The sequence below is a fragment of the Orycteropus afer genome, unplaced genomic scaffold (assembly GCF_000298275.1).
Source record: "Orycteropus afer afer isolate SDZICR_OR568_19922 unplaced genomic scaffold, OryAfe1.0 scaffold00217, whole genome shotgun sequence".
Classification (NCBI taxonomy): Eukaryota; Metazoa; Chordata; class Mammalia; order Tubulidentata; family Orycteropodidae; genus Orycteropus; species Orycteropus afer.
Window position 1 is genome coordinate 331,499 of NW_006921804.1, and position 20,722 is coordinate 352,220.

General features: G+C 40.0%; 1 pseudogene; it reads left to right on the forward strand.

Moving 5' to 3' along the window:
* The first annotated feature begins 9,572 nt into the window (after positions 1–9,572).
* LOC122150734 overlaps positions 9,573–20,722 on the forward strand; it is a 132,396-nt pseudogene continuing 121,246 nt past the window's right edge.

Below are 20,722 nucleotides of genomic sequence, written 5' to 3' on the forward strand. Positions count from 1 at the left end.
TGGATTTGCCAGCTTCTATAAGTGGGTGAGCCATTTTCCTAAGATAAATTTCTCTATATATACATATATATAAGCTTTACTGGTTCTGTTTCTCTAGAGAACCCAGTCTAACACACAGGGGTAAGAGAGAGGGGGACAGGGAAAGCTTTTGTTTGCAGGGCATTAAGGTTATGCTAATGGTGGTGGAATATTTTGGAAAATGATAGCAATAATGGTGGCACAACATGAAAACTGTCATCAATGTCCCTAAGTTATAAATGTAGAAGTTGTTATGTTGGTGAATGTCTTGTTGTGTATGTTTTCACCACAATAAAAGTAAAAAAATAAAAATAAAAAGAGAGAGAGAGAGATGAGGAAACAATAAACAAATGAAAAGGAAGAGAAACAGGATAAAGAGAGAAAGGAGGCTGGTGCATGCATATATGGTCACCTGGCAACAGTGGCAGCAGATGGCTGTTGTGTGATTCTTGGGAGTGCATAAGAATTTTCATTAAATGAACGAGGTGGCCTGATGAAGTAAGAAGAGCATGAGGGGGTTCAGGTTCTCTAGAACTCGGAAAGATCCGATGCAAATAGTTTCTGCAAGCCCTTCTTTGCACTGTATCAAAGAAAATCCTTGGAATCAGATTTCTGGATGCAGGGTCTTGATGTTGCAGGTCCTAGATCTGTGTTGTCTGTACCCAACCTGGAAAATCCACTGAACACACAGTGCTGGCTGACCTGACTGTCTTTGCCAGATTACTTGCTGGAAACTGGCTGTGACCTGCTCAGACTTTATAAGAATTTCCCAGAATCAAGTAACACTGACCTACCAGCCAAGGAGTGTGCAGACCTCCTGAGGGATTCTAGTGTTATCTAGCTTATTTGTCCACATGGCTGTGTTATTGAGTATCAGGCATTTCATTTGGAGGCAGAGATGTTTCCTATGGACACACATGTGGGGTTGGTGCCCTGAATGTGATGGAGGGGGCTTGCGTGACCTGGAATTGGGCAAGAGCTCAGGGCACTACACATGACAACCAACTGAAGAATAGAGACTGAAAGGGCAGGTTTTTAGACATGTACCCAGTGACAGGTTTCTAATACGGTGAGTTATTAGAAAGTTACTTAACTTCTCTGAACCTTCATTTCAAATGGAATAATGTAGGGAGGTATCTGGTTCATGGCAGGACCTCACCAGGCCAAAGTGGTCCATCTAGTTGTACTAGTTTCAATGAGAGGGGGCTTAGGCTATAAAAGTTGTTAAATGGTTTGGATTGCAACAATTTTTTGAATTTATAAAATTTAGGAAGCTGACAGAGACCAATCAATCATGTGGCAACTCCCTTCCCCACCCCTGGCTACAAAAAGACAATTAGGAAAGGTCAGAGGTGTTTGGTGCCTCCATGATGCTACAGACAGCTCTTCAGGATGGTCTGCGACTCAAGGGATGAAGCGAGGGAAGCTTGCTTGGCAATGGGAGTAGATTTAGTCATGGACTGGTGAAGAGACAATGCTGTAAAAACTGTGACATCCTTTGGAATTCTGTAATTTGACATTAATAGGTCTGACTATTCATAAATGGCCCAGAAGGCTATGACTTTTGCATTTATAACTATGTAAATATGAACATTTGAATCATGTATTCTGCAAGGCTGGTGTGCTTTGTAGGTTGTTTACTAGTGAGTGAGCCTAGCAGACCACCCAGCACTCTCGACTATCATGGTTTAGTGATTCTCTCTGGTTTTCATGAGCACAGTAATTCTGTGCTTAAGATGTGGTTAAGGATATGTATGTGAGAGAGAAATAGACACAGAGACAGAGAGAAATGGATAAATAGGTTTTGAATGAGAGAAACAATTTAGTGAAAGCAAAAAAAAAGGCCAGCAACATGTGGTGTGAAGGTATTCACAGGAAACATGACTCTTAATGAAAGTGCGATTCTGATAGAAGCCCTGTCCCAATGGTTCCTTACATGTGAATTTGCAGATTTTCAAAGGTGTATGGACAGCTTCCTAGCAAATATTCAAGGTCTCTGGCTTCATTCTTATCCCCTGGAGGAAGCATGGACTGGCCTGACAAGATTTTGCAGGTGCCCCCTCACACAGGGCAGGAACCAGCATCAGGTTCCCAGCTGCTTTTGGAAGCTTGCCCCTTAGAGAATGGGGTTTGAGGTCTAACAAGAGGTTAACAACTGCCAGTTATGTCAGGAGTGTGATACCACTGTGGTGCTACAGCTACAGTTTACAGTTTGTGCTGATACTCTGGTGACCTTTCTTATACTGGCATCTAAGCCAACGTACAGATGTCATGGACCAAACTGATGAGAGTTGAACAGTGGTAACAAAATTGATGTGTGTCTCTACTTTAAGGGAGCTCTGGTAGCATAGTACCTAAGGCATTTGACTGCTAACCAGAAAGCTGGCAGTTCAAATCCACCAGCCACTCCTTGGAAGGATCTACTTCCATAGTGATACCACCTCAGAAACCCAGGGAGAGGTTGCTATGAGTCAGATTCGACTCAATGGCAGGGAGTTTGGTTTTGGTTGGTTCCCTACTTTAAGGAAACTTAAACCCTTTATGATCACTTCCTCTACCTACCATCACAAGAACATAAGTATTAATAAGTATTAATAGACAAAAGCACTAATGAAAAAAAAAATTGTCTCTTCTACTCATCTCATCTCTTGCCTCTAGCTGGAAACAACACATTATGTCTTCTCTGGCCACCATGTATATAAGATTAGGACTGGGCTCCATAGGGTTTCCTGTGCCAGATTTCTCAGAATTAGATCTCCAGGCCTTTCTTCTGAGGTGCCTCTAAGTAGACTTGAACCTCCAACCTTCACATTAGCAGCTGAGTGCATTAACCACTTACAGCTCCCAGGGATGCACATGAGTTGGTGTTGACTCAATGGCAGCTTGTTATATATTCCTTGGAGGGTACTAAGCACAGATATTCTTTCTTTCACCAGGCTGAGCACCTCTCAGCTTCTTCATGTGGTCATGAGGGCACATTTTTCAGTATGTTCATTAGACCACATCATTAGCCAAGCTGAGAAACACTGAGTCGCCTTCCTCCTCTCCCCGTCTTACCCACTGGCTTTCTTTATTGGGTACTGGGTTTTAAGAGGAGGGCACTTGTAGCTCAGTCTTTTTATCTGCCTCCCTTTCTTTCTCCTTTTAACATAGGCATGCTTCTTCATTGAGTGTTCATGGAAATATCGGTAATAGCCCCACATGGTATAGCTTTTGCCTCACTAGGTGATAAATTCTTCCATATGTGCTGAGGCAAATTGATGTTCTTACAGACATTGATGAATGATGTTTATGCCCTAGGCAAACATCTTTCCATAATTTTACCAAGGGTTCTTTTGCTATCATATATGGCTGGCCCAACTGGAGCGATGGTCTCGCTGTTGGGAATGGAAGGTGTAAATGTTCCATCAAGAAGCCACAAGCCTTTTCAATGCCACCGTGGATGTCCTATGCCCTGTGACCTCTCCTACTCCACACACACAACATGCTTTTTGAGGCAGCACCTGGGCCTGAGCTCACTGGCTTCTCCAGCCCCACAGGTGGAAGGGTACTATGTACTTCCCCTTTTTATCCCCTACATCCCATATCTGGAGGTGAGTGGGCCCAGAGAAGACAGACATACTGCTAACCCTCACTGGGTTACAAGGAGATCAGTGCTTGTCTAAGTTACCTAGTGCTGACATAACAAAAAAAAATAAAATAGGTAGCTTTAAAAAAAAAAAGATATTCATGTTCTCACGAGACTAGAAGTGTGGATGCAGGGCAAAGCTCTATTGATAGGTCCTTCTTTGTCTATTTCAGCTTCTAGTAGTGGACAACCCTTAGAGTTCCTGGGCTTGTAGTTGTTTCTGGGGTGTGTGTGTGTGTGTGTGTGTTCATATGGTGTCTTCCCTGTGTGTCTCTGTGTCAGTTCTTCTCTTTGTATAACTCAGAAGTGATTAGGTTTAGGACCCTCCCTACCTTGGCATGGCCTCATTAACATCACAAAAGAAAACCCTTATTTCCACACAGGGTCATATTTACAAGTACCAAAAAAAAGATAAAAAGAAAAAACTCACTTCTATCACTTGATACTGACTCATAACAACTCCCTTCGGGTTTCCAAGGCAGTAAATCTTGATGGAAGTAGATTGCCCAGTCTTTCTTCCATGGAGCATCTGGTGGGTTTGAACCACCAACCTTCTGGTTAGCAGTCAAATGCCTTAGGCACTAAGCCACCAAGATTTCAACCAATATTTTGTGGCGACACAAGTCAATCCACAATAGTAGCCCTTTTGCTAGAGGCAAATGAGAACCAGCATTCTACTCAGGCCTTTTACCAGCTCCATAACCTCTGGGTGATGCAACAAGAAGTTCTAGCTTGGGTCGAAGAAAAACTTAAAGAATGGAACACCAAACTGATTCACAGCTATGAAAGCACCCAGTGGGGCTGCTGAGAGCCCATTACTGTGGGCTTCTATAGGTGTTGAGGACTTGCTTGTCATTTCTCTGAGTTTCCTTCAGTGAAACTGCTTACACAAAATTCTTATCATCCAGCTCTTTCCGTTTTTGATAGTCATCAAAGGCCCATTGGAGAGTCGTCGTCCTCTGTCTCTCTCAAACCCTGCCTCCTGTGAAATACCTATCCCTCGGCAGTCATGAAAGATGCAGTAATAGGAGCCACCTGGGAGGTGTGGACACAAACCTTGAACACCTTCTCTAGCTTCCTGGACTGCCACTTTCCCTTTCTCTCTAAATGCTCCCTCTAAGCCAAGTTGTCCCTCTGCTTTTGGAATTTGATAAAATGCCACATGGCAGTGTGGGATCCACTTCCTGAGCTGATGTTGATGCACCCAGGAATGTGATGGTGCAGTTATTACACACTCCATGGGGCTTAACCAATGGAAACTTTGATCCAATGGGAAAAGAAAAAAGGGAGGTATGAATCAGGCAGGGAATGTCCCCTCCTTTTTCCTGCTCTAAGGTGAGGTTTTCTTCTCAAGCAGTCTCAATGCTGAGAAAATGCACCTGCTTAGCTCCCATGTGTCTCCTCCCACCAGTCATGACCCTGTGGCCCACACAGTCAGCATCACATCTCACTGCTCCTCATTGTCCGTCACCTAACTTCCCTTGCCTCTTACCCTCACCCTTTTGAGTCAGCACTTCCAAGTAAAATTCTAGCACATGAATCCTTGCCTCAGGCTCTGCTTTCTGGAAGACCTGGGGTAAGAGAGCAGGGAGCACTGGCCTCTGTCAGCAGGATCCAAGGAGGTAGTGGTGCCAAGGTGGAGCTCTGAGACAGGATATGAGAACAGAGCTTCAAAAGTAGATGGAGTCTGGGTTGATAAATGTGTGGGGAAAAGTACGCAGCACAAAGGCCCTGGGAAGCTAGTGTCCAGTGGAGTCCCAAGTATCCTGAGGCTATGTGCTGAGGGGATGGGCAAAACAGAAAAGAATAGAGTTCCGGTAAGATGGCAGAATAGGCAGACAAATTACACAGACCTTCTTCAACAAAGAAAAGGGGAACCAATTAACACAGATACAGATGATAATCCTGGAGCCCTGAGCTTTGAAAGGTAGGATACAGAAGTGGACTAAACTCCAACTAGTTGAAGAACCTGCATGAAAACACCAAAAAAGGAGACATACAGAGCTGCGTGCAGTCTGTCAGAGATCCTGACAGCATAGACAGCTTGGATGTTGCCAAGTGATGTTAAGACCTAAGAATTAACCTAAAAATCAGCCCTGCTAGGCAGGGGCTACACAGAGGACTGCACTGGTGGCTGGTCAATAGAAGGTGAAGCAGCAAAGAGGGAGATGGGCTAAGCTGTGGACTTTTAGCTGTCCGGAGGGTGCAGCCATTTTGAATGTTTACAGGTGGTTCGACCATTTTGAATACTTAAAGCAACAGCATCCTCTCAGATTCCAGGGACCTAAAAATAGGCTCCACTTGCCAGGGACTGCAAGGACATACTGGAAACAAAGGACTGGAAAGGTGTGATATTCCCCTTGTTACTCTTATACCCCACACCCTCTTGGTGAATGAAGATGCACCTATACCTCACCCCCACCTGCTTTCTGGGCCGTCAGGAATTCCATCCCAGTATGTGTGCTCAGACAGAGCCTGGGTGCCCTGCCCTGCCCCGCCCAGATATTTTTCCTTTTTTTTTTTTTTTCTTTTTTTAGTTTGTTTTTTTCTGTTTTAATTTTTTTTTCTCTTTCTTTGGTCCATTTTGTTATTATTCTTTCTTATTCCATTCCCATCTTTTTCTTTCTTCCCTGTTCCTGGTTCCCATTTTTTTTTTTTTTCTTTCTTGTGGTTCTCCCCATTCCTTATTTTTCTTTTTGCATTTTCTCTTTTTTTTTAATTCATTATTCTTCTACTCTAGCTTTTTTTTTTTTTTTATCATTATGCTCCCCTCCCCAGATAGTGTCAGGGTTTTTTGTTTGTTTGTTTGTTTGTTTGTTTGTTTTTCCCTAATTTTCTATTCATATTTCTTTTGGTTTTTTAAAGTATTTCTTTAAATATTTTCTCTCATTTGTTGCTGCTCCTCTTTTTTCTTTCTTCTTTTTCTTCTTCTTTTTTTTTTTTTTTTTTTTTTGGTAACTGTTCCTGTGTATTTACTCAGTGTGTGTTTTTTATCCTCTTGCTTTTACTTTTTGATGGTTCTTCCATTGCTGTTTTTGTCTAACTAAGTAAGAGACAGCAACCATGCCCATACACTCATACTTCCTGTAGCTCACTTACTTAGGGAGAGCCACCACTTCCTTGTGCACCAAGTGGCCAATGAAACACAACCACCAATAAGAGCCTGACTCACCCTTAACAGCACTTCACAAACAGTTAACAGAGATCTGTGCAGCCACTCTCATTCTCTATCACATCCATCAGGAGACAGTGCATAAGTGCTGCCAACTAGAGAATAGGGGAGCACAGTACCCTGCTTACTCAGATATATCCAAAAAAAGTAAAAGAAGATCTTGGGTGAATCATTCCAACCTACAATCACCAATTAAATATAAATACAACAAAGTCACAATGTCTTGGAGACAAAAAACCATCACAGTCCACACAAAGAAGCAAGATAAAGCAGTAGAAACAAACGAGGAGGATACAGACACAGAAAACATCCCTGAGGAAGAATTAGCAGTGGAACTCCTTGAAAAGGAATCAAAAGAATTTTGAATTGACACCTTCAATGGATTGAGAGATAGATAAAGGAAAACACTGAAAAAATTAAGGAAAACACAGATAAAGCCCTAGAACAATTTCAGAGGAAAATACAAGAACAAAATCTCAAAATAAATGAAAAATTAGAAATTATAAAAAATTTACAGACAGAAATCTAGAAGATTAATACTAGATTTTCAGAAATAGAAAGCACATTGAATGGGCAAAGGACTAGAATTGAATCAATGAAAGAGAGAACTAATGAGATTGAAGACAAATACCTGAATACTTCTTTCAAAAGGAATCAATCAGAAAAAAAGATCAAAACAAAATGAAGAAAGCCTAAGATTCATGTGGAATACCATCAAAAGGAATAACTTACACATAATTGGAATTCCAGAACAGGAAGAGAAAAATAAAACCACTGAGAAAATTATCCAAGATTTGTTGGAAGGGAAATTCCCTGATATGATGAAAGATGAGAATATATCTATACAGGAAATCCAATGAACCCCAAACAGGATAGACTCCAATAGAAAATCACCAAGACATATAATCAAAGTCACCAAAACCAAAGACAAAGAAAGAATCCTGAAAGCATCATGGGAAAAGAGAAAAGTTACCTAGAAAGGGCAACCAATAAGGCTAAGCTCTGATTCCCAGCAAAAATCGTAAAACCGAGAAAGCAATGGGATGGTATATATAAAACCCTGAGAGAGAAAAATTTCCAACCAAGAATTATATACCCAGCAAAATTGTCCCTCAAATGTGATGGTGGAATTAGGACATTTCCAGAGAGGCAGAAATTAAAAGAATTTGTTAAAAAACAGACTAACCTTACAAGAGATACTAAAGGGAGTCCTTTGAACAGAGAACCAATAATAATTTAAAAAAAAAAAAACTGATCATTAATACACATGATGACATAACCCAGAAACCAACCCAGTTATGGAAGTATCCAAAGTAAAATAAGCTTACAAGATTGTAAACAGGGAACCAGAGACATCAATTGGCAAATGAGGGCAACTACAAACCAAAAAGAGGGGGAAATAGTGTAGTTACAGAACTTCTAAATGGTAAGGAAGTCAAGAGAGTTGCAAGATAGAACAGACTGTTCTAAACCCAGGGAGAAAATTATACATCACAGGGTAACCTCAAAGAAAAATGATAAACGTTCACATCACAATAAAAAAGAGGACAAACACAAATATTTAGCAAACAGTAAAACAATAGGAACAAAGGAAATGATAACACAATTCATAAACATAATGAGCTCAGCACAGAAAATTGTATGGAACAAAGAAACCAGAAACACCATGAAAAACCACTTAAAAAAATGACAGCAACAAATTCTTACTTTGTCAATAACTACACTGAATGTCAATAGATTAAATGCACCACAGAAGAGATAGAGAGTTGCAGACTGGATAAGAAAATGTAACCCATCAATATGGTGTCTACAAGAGATACACCTTAGAGACAAAGACAAACACAGATTAAAGATAAAAGGTTGGAAAAAGATATATCGAGCATATGACAACTAAGAAATAGCAGAAGTGTCAATATTAATTTTTGATAAAATTGACTTTAAGACAAAAACCACCATACGAGACAAGCAAGGACATTATATAATGATAAAAGGATCAATCAAACAAGAAGATATAACCATAATAAATATTTATGGACCCAATGAAAGTGCCCCAAAATACATAAATCAGACAGTAACAGAATTGAAAAGACAAATAGATGACTCCACAGTAATAGTAGGAGACTTTATTATACCACTTTCAATGAAAGATAGAAAAACTGGAAAAAAAAAAACTTAAGATTCAGAAGAGCTAAACAATACAATCCACCAACTTGACCTTATAGACATTTACAGAGAGAGAACTTAACCCAACAACAGTACAATATACATTCTTTTCCAGTGCACATGGAACATTCTCCATGATAGACCACATGTGAGGCCATAAAGTAAGCCTTAATAAATTTAAAAACATTGAAATACTGCAAAGCATCTTCTCAGATCATAATGCTATCAAATTAGAAATCAGCAATAGGAAGATCAACAGAAAAAGAGCAAACAAATGGAAACTGAACAACACCCTCCTTAAGAAAGACTGGGTAATAAAAGAAATAAAAAATGAAATTAAAAAATTTCTTGAATCAAATGAAAATGAAAACACAACATATCAAAATTTTTGGGACACAGCAAAAGCAGTGATCAGAGGCCAATTTATAGCAATAAATGCATCAAAAAAAAGAAAGAGCCAAGACACTCTACCCTGAATTGCCCACAAGTTGAAAGTGCCCTTTGTCACTAATTGGGAAATACAGTTTTAAAGCTTAGGAGCTTAATACCCAAAGAAATCCAAAACAGCTACTTCCAATGAAGTTGACAGCCATGAACATGCAAATGCAAATACAGCTGTATCTACTGGAGCCCTTTAAGGTTACCTGCAGAAAAGTTGGCCAGTACTGAAGATTTCAACAGCACAGAAAGAAAAATGGCTCATTCAAAAGGAAGGGGATCAAAAGATGGCATAGAGTTGTGTCCTGTAACTTAGCAAAACAGAATATATTGATCCCCAAAGAAGGATCATCCAGTAATAGTGACATGGAATTTCAAGAAATCCAGCAAAATAAGAAAAAAAAAAAAAATGTGGTGAAGAAGGTAAAGAGTGCTTTTGGGAAGATGCTATCATACAAATGTAGAAGCAAGCCAACAAGTGTTGGTGGAGAGGACTCCACTAAACATAAGGAAGCCCTCCTTTCAAACACGCAGAGTCTTCTTCCTAGAATTGTCAAGGAGCTTTCATCTCCCAAGTTATTTGCCAAACCAAGATTGAAAAAGCTTTCACAGAATGCCACTATACAACTTGATGTGGTAGAAACAGAGACAGAGAAGATAAGCCACAGTGATACACTGCTCTGGGCCAGGAGAACCACAAAGTGGTTGTCTGTGACGTCCCTTCCTTCAGGGCTGCAAAAGTTTCCATATTCATCAAAAAAGGGACCACATTTTCTGGCCCTAAAAAAAAAAAAAAACAGAGCATGGAAAATATTCTCTGAAAATCAGATTTGACAGTAGGAAAGCTTCAAATGCAGGTGGATGACCTCATAGAAATAGGGACTGATAAATCCATGAAGTTATTGGCCCAAAGACATGCTGAGCTTGAGCAGTGCAAGTTTCTATGGGATGAAATTCTTCGGTCTTCTAAGCAATTCCAGAGGATATCTAAGAGAACCATGAGGAAGTACAAATTGAAAAATGTATGTTTCCCCTGTACCTGCTGCTGCTTCCAATTTTGCTCCTGTCTGTGTAACAGTTACTTTGTAAGGATCCTAATCCTCTGATATATAAAATCCTGAATAAATCTCTCTAGTGAATTAAGCAATAGGGGGACAGTTTTTAGAATATTCTGCCTAACAGTACTTAAAAATCTGACTTTTAATTCTCAGTCAGTATAAGTAAATTTTGGCTTTGGTTTCATAGTTCTTACTAAAGATGAAAAACAGAAACAATTCAGGGCATAAAAATTCTGCAAAGAAATTTCTCTCATGATTTTCCAGATGAAATTAGAGAAAGTAATTAAAGGTATTGTGACACTTTTAATGTGTCTACTTCTGAGCTAAATTTAAACTTTCATTTTCAAAGATAAAAATTCTGCTTATTAAAATTATAAAGATGTAACATTATTAAGGTATGACTTATGCAAAGTGTCATGTTTCTGAACTAGTATAAATGGAGAAAGATGGAACCTAACAAGTATTAAATGTGTAATTCAATAGTTAAAAAAAAAAATTTTAAAGAGCCAAAATCAACATTTTAAACGAACATCTCCAACTATTAGAAATAGAACAGCAAGAAAAACCTACAGTCACCAGAAGAAAGAAAATAATACAGATTCAAGCAGAAATCAATGAAACAGAAAATAGACAATAGAAAAAATCAACAAGACTAGAAGTTGTTTTTTAAAAAAGATTAATAAAATTGACAAACCACTGGCAAATTTAACAAAGGAAAAGAGGGAGAGAATACAAATAACATGAATAACAAATGAAATGGATCACATCACAACAGAACCAACTGAAATAAAAAGGATAATATCAGGATACTATGAAGAACTATACTCCAACAAATTTGAAAATCTGGAAGAAATGGACAGATTTCTAGAAACACACTACTTACCTAAACTAGCACAGGCTGATGTGGAAAATATGAATAGATCCATAACAAAAGAAGAAATTGAACAGGTCATCAAAAAATCACCAACAAAAAGAAGTCCTGGCCCAGATAGTTTCACTGGAGAATTCTACCAAACATTCAGAGAAGAACTGACACCACTCCTACTCAAACTATTCCAAAACACAGAAAAAGATGGAATCCAAATTCATTATATGAAGCAAGCATAACCTAGATACCACAATCAGGCAAAGACATCACTCAAAAGGAAAACGATAGACCAATATCCCTCATGAATATAGAATCAAAAATCTTCAACAAAATCCTACCTAATAGACTCAAACAGCATATCAAAAAATAATAATAATTCATTATGACCAAGTGGGGTTCATATCAGGTATGCAAGGATGGTTCAACATTAGAAAAACAATCAACATCATCCACCACATAAATAAAACAAAGAAAAAGAACTACATGATCATAGCAATCGATGAAGAAAAGGCATTTGATAAAATCCAACACCCATTCCTGATTAAAAAAAAAAAAACTCTCAGAAAATAGGAATAGAAGGGACATTCCTCAACATAATAAAGGGCATCTATGCAAACCCAACAGCCAACATTATTCGCAATGGAGAGAGACTGAAACCATTTCCCTTGCAAACAGGAACTAGTCAAGGATGCCCTCTATCACCACTTCTGTTCAAGACTGTATTGGAAGTCCTAGCCAGGGCAATAAAGCAAGAAAGGGAAATCAAAGGCATCCAGATTGGTAAGGAAGAAGGAAAATTATCCCTATTTGCTGATGATATGATCCGATACATAGAAAATCCAAGAGACTCAATAAAAAAAAAAACTACCGGAACTAATTGAGAGATTTAGCGTAATGGCAGAATACAAGATCAACATCCAAAAATCTGTGGGATTCCTCTACACCAGTAATGAAATTGCTGAAAAAGAAACAAGGAAATCAATACCATCTACAATAGCTACCAACAAAATAAAATACTTGGGAATAAATCTTACCAGGGACACAAAAGACATGTACAAAGAAAACTATAAAAGACTACTTCAAGAAACCATAAGAGATCTACAAAAAATGGAAGAACATGCCATGCTTGTGGATAGGAAGATTGAACACTGTGAAAATGTTCACATTTACCCAAAGCAATCTATATATTCAATGCAATCCCAATCCAGGTCCCATCAACATTCTTCAAGGATATGGAAAAAAAAACAATTACTAACTTTATATGGAAAAGAAAGAGACCTCTGATAAGCAAAGCATTATTGAAGAAGAAGAACAAAGTAGGTCTCACACTCCCAGATCATAAAATCTACTCTACAGCCACAGTAGTCAAAGCTCCCTGGTATTGATTCAACAACAGAAACACAGACCAATGGAATAGAATTGAGAACTCAGGAATACATCCATCAACCTATGGTCAGCTGATCTTTGACAAAAGGCTGAAATCCATTAAATGGGGAAGAGATTGTCTGTTTAACAAATGGTGCTGGCAAAACTAGATATCAATTTGCAGAAAAATGAAACAAGATCTGTACCTCACACCATACTCCAGATGGATCAAACACTTAAATGTGAAACCTAAAACTATAAAGTTCCTTGAGCAAAAAAATTGAGCAAATTTAGCAGTCTTTATATATGGCATAAATCAACTATCAAGCATAACCCAAAATGCACAAACAGCAGAAGAGGAACCAGATGAATGGGACCTTCTAAAAAATAAATTTTTATGTGCTTCCAAAGACTTTTCCAAAAGAGTAAAAAGAGAACCTACAGACTGTTAAAATATATTTGGCAACAACATATCTGACATATCTGATTTATCTCTTAAATTTATGGAAAACTACAACATCTCAACAACAAAAAGACAAATAATCCAATTTAAAAAATGGGCAGAAGACATGAATAGACACTTCACCAAAGAGGATATTCAGGCAGCCAACAAACACATGAAGAAATGTTCACTATCATTAGCCATTGTTGTTGTTGTTGTTGTTGTTGTTGTTGCTACGTGCTGTTGAGTCAGACCCCACTCCTAGCGATCCCTTCTTGGGTTTCCGAGGCGGTATCACTACAAAAGTAGATTGCCCAACCTTCCTTCCTAGAAGTGGCTGGTGGGTTTGAAATGCCAGCCTTCTGGTTAGCAGTCAGATGCCTTAGGGACCATGCCACCAGAGCTCCTCCTATCATTAGCCATTAGAGAGATGCAAATCAACACAACAATGAGATGCCATCTTATCCCAGCACTAACAGCAAAGTTCAACATGACAGAAGATAACAAATGCTGGTGAGGATGTGGAGAGATTGAGACTCCCATGCACTGCTGGTGGGACTGTAAAATGATAAAACCACTGTGGAAAGCAGTATGGCAATTCTTTAAAAAGTTGGAATTAGAAATACCATTTGACCCAGCAATTCCATTGCTAAGTATATATCCCAAAGAAGTGAGAGCCAAGCCAAGAACAGATAAATGCACACCTATGTTCATCGCAGCACTATTTACATAACAAAAAGATGGAAACAACCTAGGTGCTCATCAAGAGAAGAATGGATAAGCAAACTATGGTACATAAACACAATGGAATACTATGCAACCCTAAAGAATAACATAGAATCTACAAAACATAGCATGATGTGGATGAACTTGGAAGACATTATGCTGAGTGAAATAAATCAATCACAGAAGGCCAAATATTGTATTAGTCCACTATTGTAAAAAGTCAAGGAAAGGTTTATATATGGAAGAAAATTTTCTTTGTTGGTTACCAGGGTAGGAGGGGTGGGGAGGGAACACTGCTAGATGGGTAGAGACAGGTATTGATTTGGGTGAAGGGAAGGGCAACATATCAAATGTGAGTGATCAACACGGTGGCATTGAGGAAGAGGAAGACATAGAGAGGTGCATGGGAGGTACAGACAACAAAGATGAACCTTTTGCACATACAGTACTGTGTTGTCAGTGATGGCAAACATTGATATATGGGTGGACAAGCTGAACAACTAGGTATTTCTGTAAAGGGGGAGTGTGCCCATGACCATGCATAGGGTTGGCAGACAATGTTTCTACAAGTTTATTAGTACATTCTGTGAGAATTTCCAGGTATATAGTAGAGCTGACAAAGGACAAGATTGTAGTCACTTCCTGGCCATAGACAGCCAACCAGAGGGAGCGAGTAGTTGGACCTGTGGACTTGAGACCATGGTCACAGGGGGCATCAAGCTCCATTGACATAACATAAAAACATTGTTCCACATCCTACTTTAGTGAGTAGTGACTGAGATCTTAAAAGCTTGCAAGCAGCCATCTAGATGCAACAATGGGTCTCTCCTTGTCCAGAGCAAAGTAGAATGAAGAAAATCAAAGATGCATGGAAACAATTAGTCCAAGGGACTGGGACACCATGTGATCCTCAGCCTATATGACTATGAGACCAGAAGAACTAGATGGTCCCCACCTACCACAGCCAACCATTCAGAGGGGGATCTATGTAGGAGATCCTGGATAGAGAGGGAGAACATTGTGGAAAAAAAACTCAAAATCATTTGGAAATAAAAGGCAGGGAGAGGACCAGTTTTGCTGGTCTAATAGAACCTGATGGAACCCCTGAGACTATGGCCCCTAGCCACCCTTCAGGTCTGGAACTAAACCCACTCCTATGACTTCCAGCAAATGAAAGATAAGCATGCGAGCTGAACATTTACATTAGGTAGATATATTCCTTGGAGAGATCAATCATGGAAGAATAGAAGGGCTGTATATGCACAGGGAGACAGCTCGTGGGGGACAGGAATATATGGGAAGGAAGGACACAGGGAAGAGGTAACTGTGGGGAGGAAGAAGGTGAGGAGTTGTTGCACTGTGGGAAATTGCAGTCAATGTCATGAAACAGAGTATATGTGAGCTGCTGTATGGAAGATGAATTTGCTCTGTGAACTTTCACCCAAATCACAATAAAAATTTTTAAAAAAGAAAGAAAATGAATAGAGGAGAGTGCAGAAGGATATGGGGAAAGGAGATGAATCTGTGCAGGGAATTTTAACATAGAGAAGAGAAGACCAGCAGGAAAGCTCAAGTAAGGAGACAAGAGAGAAATACAGACCAAAAATAGGTTTAGCAGATGTGGTATTCATACTTAGTTTATGTTGGTCTACTAAAACCAAAAAAACAAAAGAAGAACTTCAAAAGCACTATGAGGCTATTTTTCACTTCAAAATATTTTGCCAATATTTTCATTTAAGCCTCCATAGTGTTATCACCATTCATTCCCCCTGCATTATTTCTCAGAATGTATGACCTTGTTTAAGTTTATCTTATCCTTAACCACAAGTGTCCACTAGCCCAATTTGAAAGAAGCAAACACCTGAGACAGGATTTAGACCTTAAGTTTTCCTATAGTCACGCAAAAACATCTGTTGGGCAAAAGCTCTTCCTGCTAGTGAGTCTAACTGAGTGTTGAACTGCAAGTCTGCTTACCTCTTTGTGACCTCTGCCTGCTTATCCCTCAATATCTTCTGTCTTCTTACCTTTCATTAACCTCTGTTTGCTTTCACAGGTCCTAGGAAGATCCCTGCGTGGTGCAAACAGTTAACACAATACTAAATGAGAGGCTGTCAGTTCAAATCCATCCAAAGGCACAAGGAAGAAAGGCCATGCTTCTATAAAGATTACAGCAAAGAAAACCCTATGGAGCAGTTCTGCTCTGTCACATGGGGTGGCTGTGAGTCAGAATCAACCTAATGGTAGCAGATACCTTGGGAGCTCTGGTAGCATAGTGCCTAAGGCACTTGACTGCTAACCAGAAGGCTGGCGGTTCAAACCCACCAGCCACTCCTCGGAAGGAAGGTTGGGCAATCCTACTTCCATAGTGATACTGGCTCGGAAATCCAAGGAGGGGTCGCTATGAGTCGGGGCCGACTTGATGGCATATAATAACAACAACAAAAAAAAAAACTGCCTTTATCAAGAACACTCTCTTTCTACTTTTTTGAGAGTAGAGCTCTTATTTGTCACTGAAGGGTGTGTGGCAGGGCAGGAGTGGTGGTGCAAAGAAGCTGAAGTTGGACTGAAAGGCCTCTCGAGCTCTTGGATTGACTATACACAGGACAAAAGCTGAGAGCAAAGAATCGTGAGACCTAATTCTCTCTCCCAACATGGCTGGATTCCTGGCACCCAGATGAAGTCATTCATCAAGGGGGTGGAGGGGCAGAAACCTAGCTAGCATGATGTCAGGCATGCCCCTCCCTTGCCATCCCCTCCTTAGGTTTTGTATTGACTGTTCGGTGACTGGATGACCACATGCCTGGGCTCTTTTCTCAGCTCAGTTCTGCCCTGGGATCAGTGACAGTCTCTGAGCCACAAGGTGGGAAAAAAAAGAACCACCTTCAGCTGAGCTTTTGCAATGTGTATTAGTTTGGTCTTTCACTTAGAAGAGAAGAGAAGCCAACAACATTACCCCTAATACCTTTTGTCATTTTAATTAAGGCAGCATGTGTACTGGAACCATGACTACTAATAATCATGATCCATATAGTTAATGTCTTCTTATGTGCTAGGCAGTGTTCTAATCATTTTATTCATTCACCATTCCCATAATATTTAATGGCAGCCTTCTGTGCACTAAGTATTATTTTAAGAGGGAGGTACACAGAGAATAAGACAGACTCAGGCTCATGGAAAGTACCTTTGAGTAGGTCAGATGGCAGATAAACAAACGTTGAGATCATTCAATGTAAGTATTATGAAGAAACTAAACATGGTAAAGGGGCAGCAGGATGGAGTCAAGGCTAACATGAGGAGGCACAGGGTGGGAGGCAGCATCGTAGGTAGAAGAGTGAGAAACAGCCCCTCTCAGGAACTGGCTTCTGGGCCCAAACTTGGGTACAGGGCAGGAGCCAGTCGTGCAGGGCTCTGGGGAAGATGTGTTTCCCAGAACGCACAGTGAGTGCATAGGCTCCTAGACAGGAACGAACCAGGCTGAAAAACAGCCCCTCCACCATTTTTAAATTTATATACAGTGAAATGTATTTTTTCAGTATATGGTTTGTGAATTTTGACAAATGCACACAATCATATTACCACCAGCACAAACAAGAGAGAACATTCCCTCACCCTCCCAAATCCCTCTGTATTCCTTGATAGTGACCTCTTCTGCCACCCCCATCTCTGGCAGACTGATCTGTTTGCTGTCCCTAAAGGTTTGCCTTTGTAAGAATGTCATTAAAAATAGGATCATGTAGTGTATAGTGTTTTTATTCTGGCATCTTTCAATCGACATAATGCACTTGAGATTCATCCTTGTTGCATGCATCATTGGTTAGTTCCCTTTTATTGTGGAATAATGTCCTGTTTTACACCTGAATGTGAAGAAAACAATCATCACCAAAACTGGGGATGTTTGTTTTTTAATCATGATTAAAAAAAAAAAAACTCACTACCTTCAAGTCAATTCTGACTCATAGCGACCCCTCCTTGGGTTTCCAAGGCGTTATCTCTATGTAAGTAGATTGCCCAACCTTCCTTCCGAAGAAGTGGCTGGTGGGCTTGAACTGCCAGCCTTCTGGTTAGCAGTTAAATGCCTTAGGCACTACGCCACCAGAGCTCCTAACATCATGATAAATGGTGATGAAATTGAAGTTGTCAAGGGTTTCATTCTACTTGGATCAATAATCAACACCCATAGAAGCAGCAGTCAAGAAATCAAGCAACTTATTGCATTGAGCAAATCTGTGGCAAAACACTCTTAAAAAGAAAAGATGTCACTTTGATAGCTAAGGTGAGCCTGACCTAACCCATGTTCTCTCATTTGCTTCATATGCATGCAAAAACTAGACAATGAAAAAGGAAAAACAAAGATGAATTGATGCATTCAAGTAGTGGTGATGATGAAGAGTAATGAATAAACCATGGACTGCCAGAAGAACGAAATAATCTGTCTTGGAGGAAATAAAGCAAGAAGGCTTCTTAGAAGCAAGAATGGCAAGACTTTGTTTTGCTTACTTTGGATACATTATCAGGAAGAACCAATCACTGGAGAAAGACATCATGCTTAGTAAAGTAAAGGGGCAGCAAAAAAAAGGACACTCTCAATGAGATAAATTTACACAGTGACTGCAACAATGGGTTCAAACCTGGCAACGATTGTGAGGCTAGCACAAGACTGGGCAACGTTTCATTCTATTGTATATAAGGTCACTATGAGCTGAGGCTGACTCAGTGGCACTTAACAACAACACTATTGTATTGTATGGAATTTGTTTATGTGTTTCCCTGTTAAGGGCTGTTTGAATGGCTTCCAGTTTTCAACAACTATGAAAAAGACCGCTATAAATGTTTGTATAATGATAGGTTTTCATTTCTCTTGGGTAAATACCGGGAAGTGGGATTGCTGGGTTGTATGTATAGTAAGTGCTATGTTTAACTTTACAGGAAACTGCCAATCTAAGAAACAGCTTTTTAAAGTTTTTAAAATCTGGTCTTCACAACAACTATTTGAGGTATTAACTATCAGTATCTCATTTTCCAGGTGAGGAGTCTTAGCTCAGAGGTGTTGGGCAACATCCAAGGTCACAAAGCTGAAACTTAGTAGATCTCAGGAACCTGGGCTCAGTCACTCTCCCATGATGCAATTGCTTCTCTCAGGCAATGAGATTTTGTCTCTCCTCTTAAGCCTGGCTTCTTCTGCTTTCTCGCAGTCTCTGCCCCTCATAACCCAGGCTGGCCCACCCCAGCCTATCTGTGGAAACTTCTACATTCAGTATGTTGTGTGGTGATGTATGTTCCAACCTGTGTACTCACCACTGTCCTACATCCGAGGCTTCCTATGTCTGAGGAACTAACTTTATGCAAAATGCCAGGTCCTGCCGCTAGCAAAGCCATTGGCTTCCAGCTGCTACCTCTCTCTGCTCCCCTTCCTGTCAAGACCTCAAGGAGAAAGGCAGTTCCCCCAAGTTGTTCTTTTAGCTACACACACACACAAAAAAAAAAAAACCCACACCCCAGTTTGGCCCCAGCCTGGGGACACAGTGACACCTAGTGGTCATTACTTGAACTACCACATTATTCAGAGCAATGTGCCGTAATCACTTGGATGCATCTCTAAGGAGGCGTCTGGTAAGCTGTGGTTAAGGCATTGGCTACTAATCAAAAGGTCTGTGGTTCAAACCCACTAGCTGTTCCATGGGAGAAAGATAAGGCAATCTGCTTCCATAAAGATTTACAACTTTGGACACCCTATGGGGGTTGCTATAAATCAGAATCGCACTACGCCACCAGAGCTCTCTATAAGTCAGAATCAACTTGATAGCAATGGAGGTGCACAAAACATACATACTAATGTTTAAAAATTCACCAGATATGCGATAAAAAGTACATTTTCTTCTCCTTACTATTGTTTAGGTTTTATGTCTGTGATCAACCATTTCTGTTTTCAGTGACCAGGTTTTAAGGACACAAATATAAAGTATGTAAATAAATATATATGTGTACATAAAAACCAAACCAAACTCACTGCCATGGAGTCAATCTCCACTCATAGAGACACCTCCTTGGGTTTCCGAGGTGGTATCTTTACAGAAGTAGATTGCCCAATCTTCCTTTTGAGGAGTGGCTGGTGGGTTTGAACTGCCAGCCTTCTGGTTAGCAGTCACCAGAGCTCCTTGTGTATCTATAACTTATATTCATATATAACTTACATTATATATATATATATATATATATATATATATATATATATATATATGTCAGCCTCAGGGATCCAGGTGAGGAGAGGGAACCCAGGCACACCCAAAGCAGCAGGACTGGAGAGCAAGGGAAAGGGGATTAAAAGCCCAGGAACCCGGACAGAGGAGGAGTCAGCTTCAGGGACCCAGGTAAGGGTGGTAGGAGAGGTTTCCAACAGGGAGAGAAACTTGTCTGTCAGTTTGTCCTACCATGGTTACGTGTTGATGTGAGTTTTGAGGCTGAGCCACTGATGTTTCAAACCCAGCAGGATGCACATAGTGCACAGGTATCAGCCCAGCTTACAGACTGAAACAGACTAGGAAGAAGGAAGAGGCTGTCCACTTCGCAAAGAATTGGCCAGCAAAAACCTTATGAATAGCAAAGAAACATTGTTTGATACATTACGTGCAACTTTATGAATAGTCCAGTTGGGTTAGAAGGATCTCAAAATAGGACTGGGAAAGAGCTGCATCATCAGAGTAAACCCAGCCTTACTCCTATGGATAAGATAAAGCTTTCGAGACCTCCATTTGCTGATGTGGCACCACTCAAATTGAAGAGAAACAGCTACATACATCCATTAATCATCGGAACATGGAATGTACAAAGTATGAATCTAGGAAAA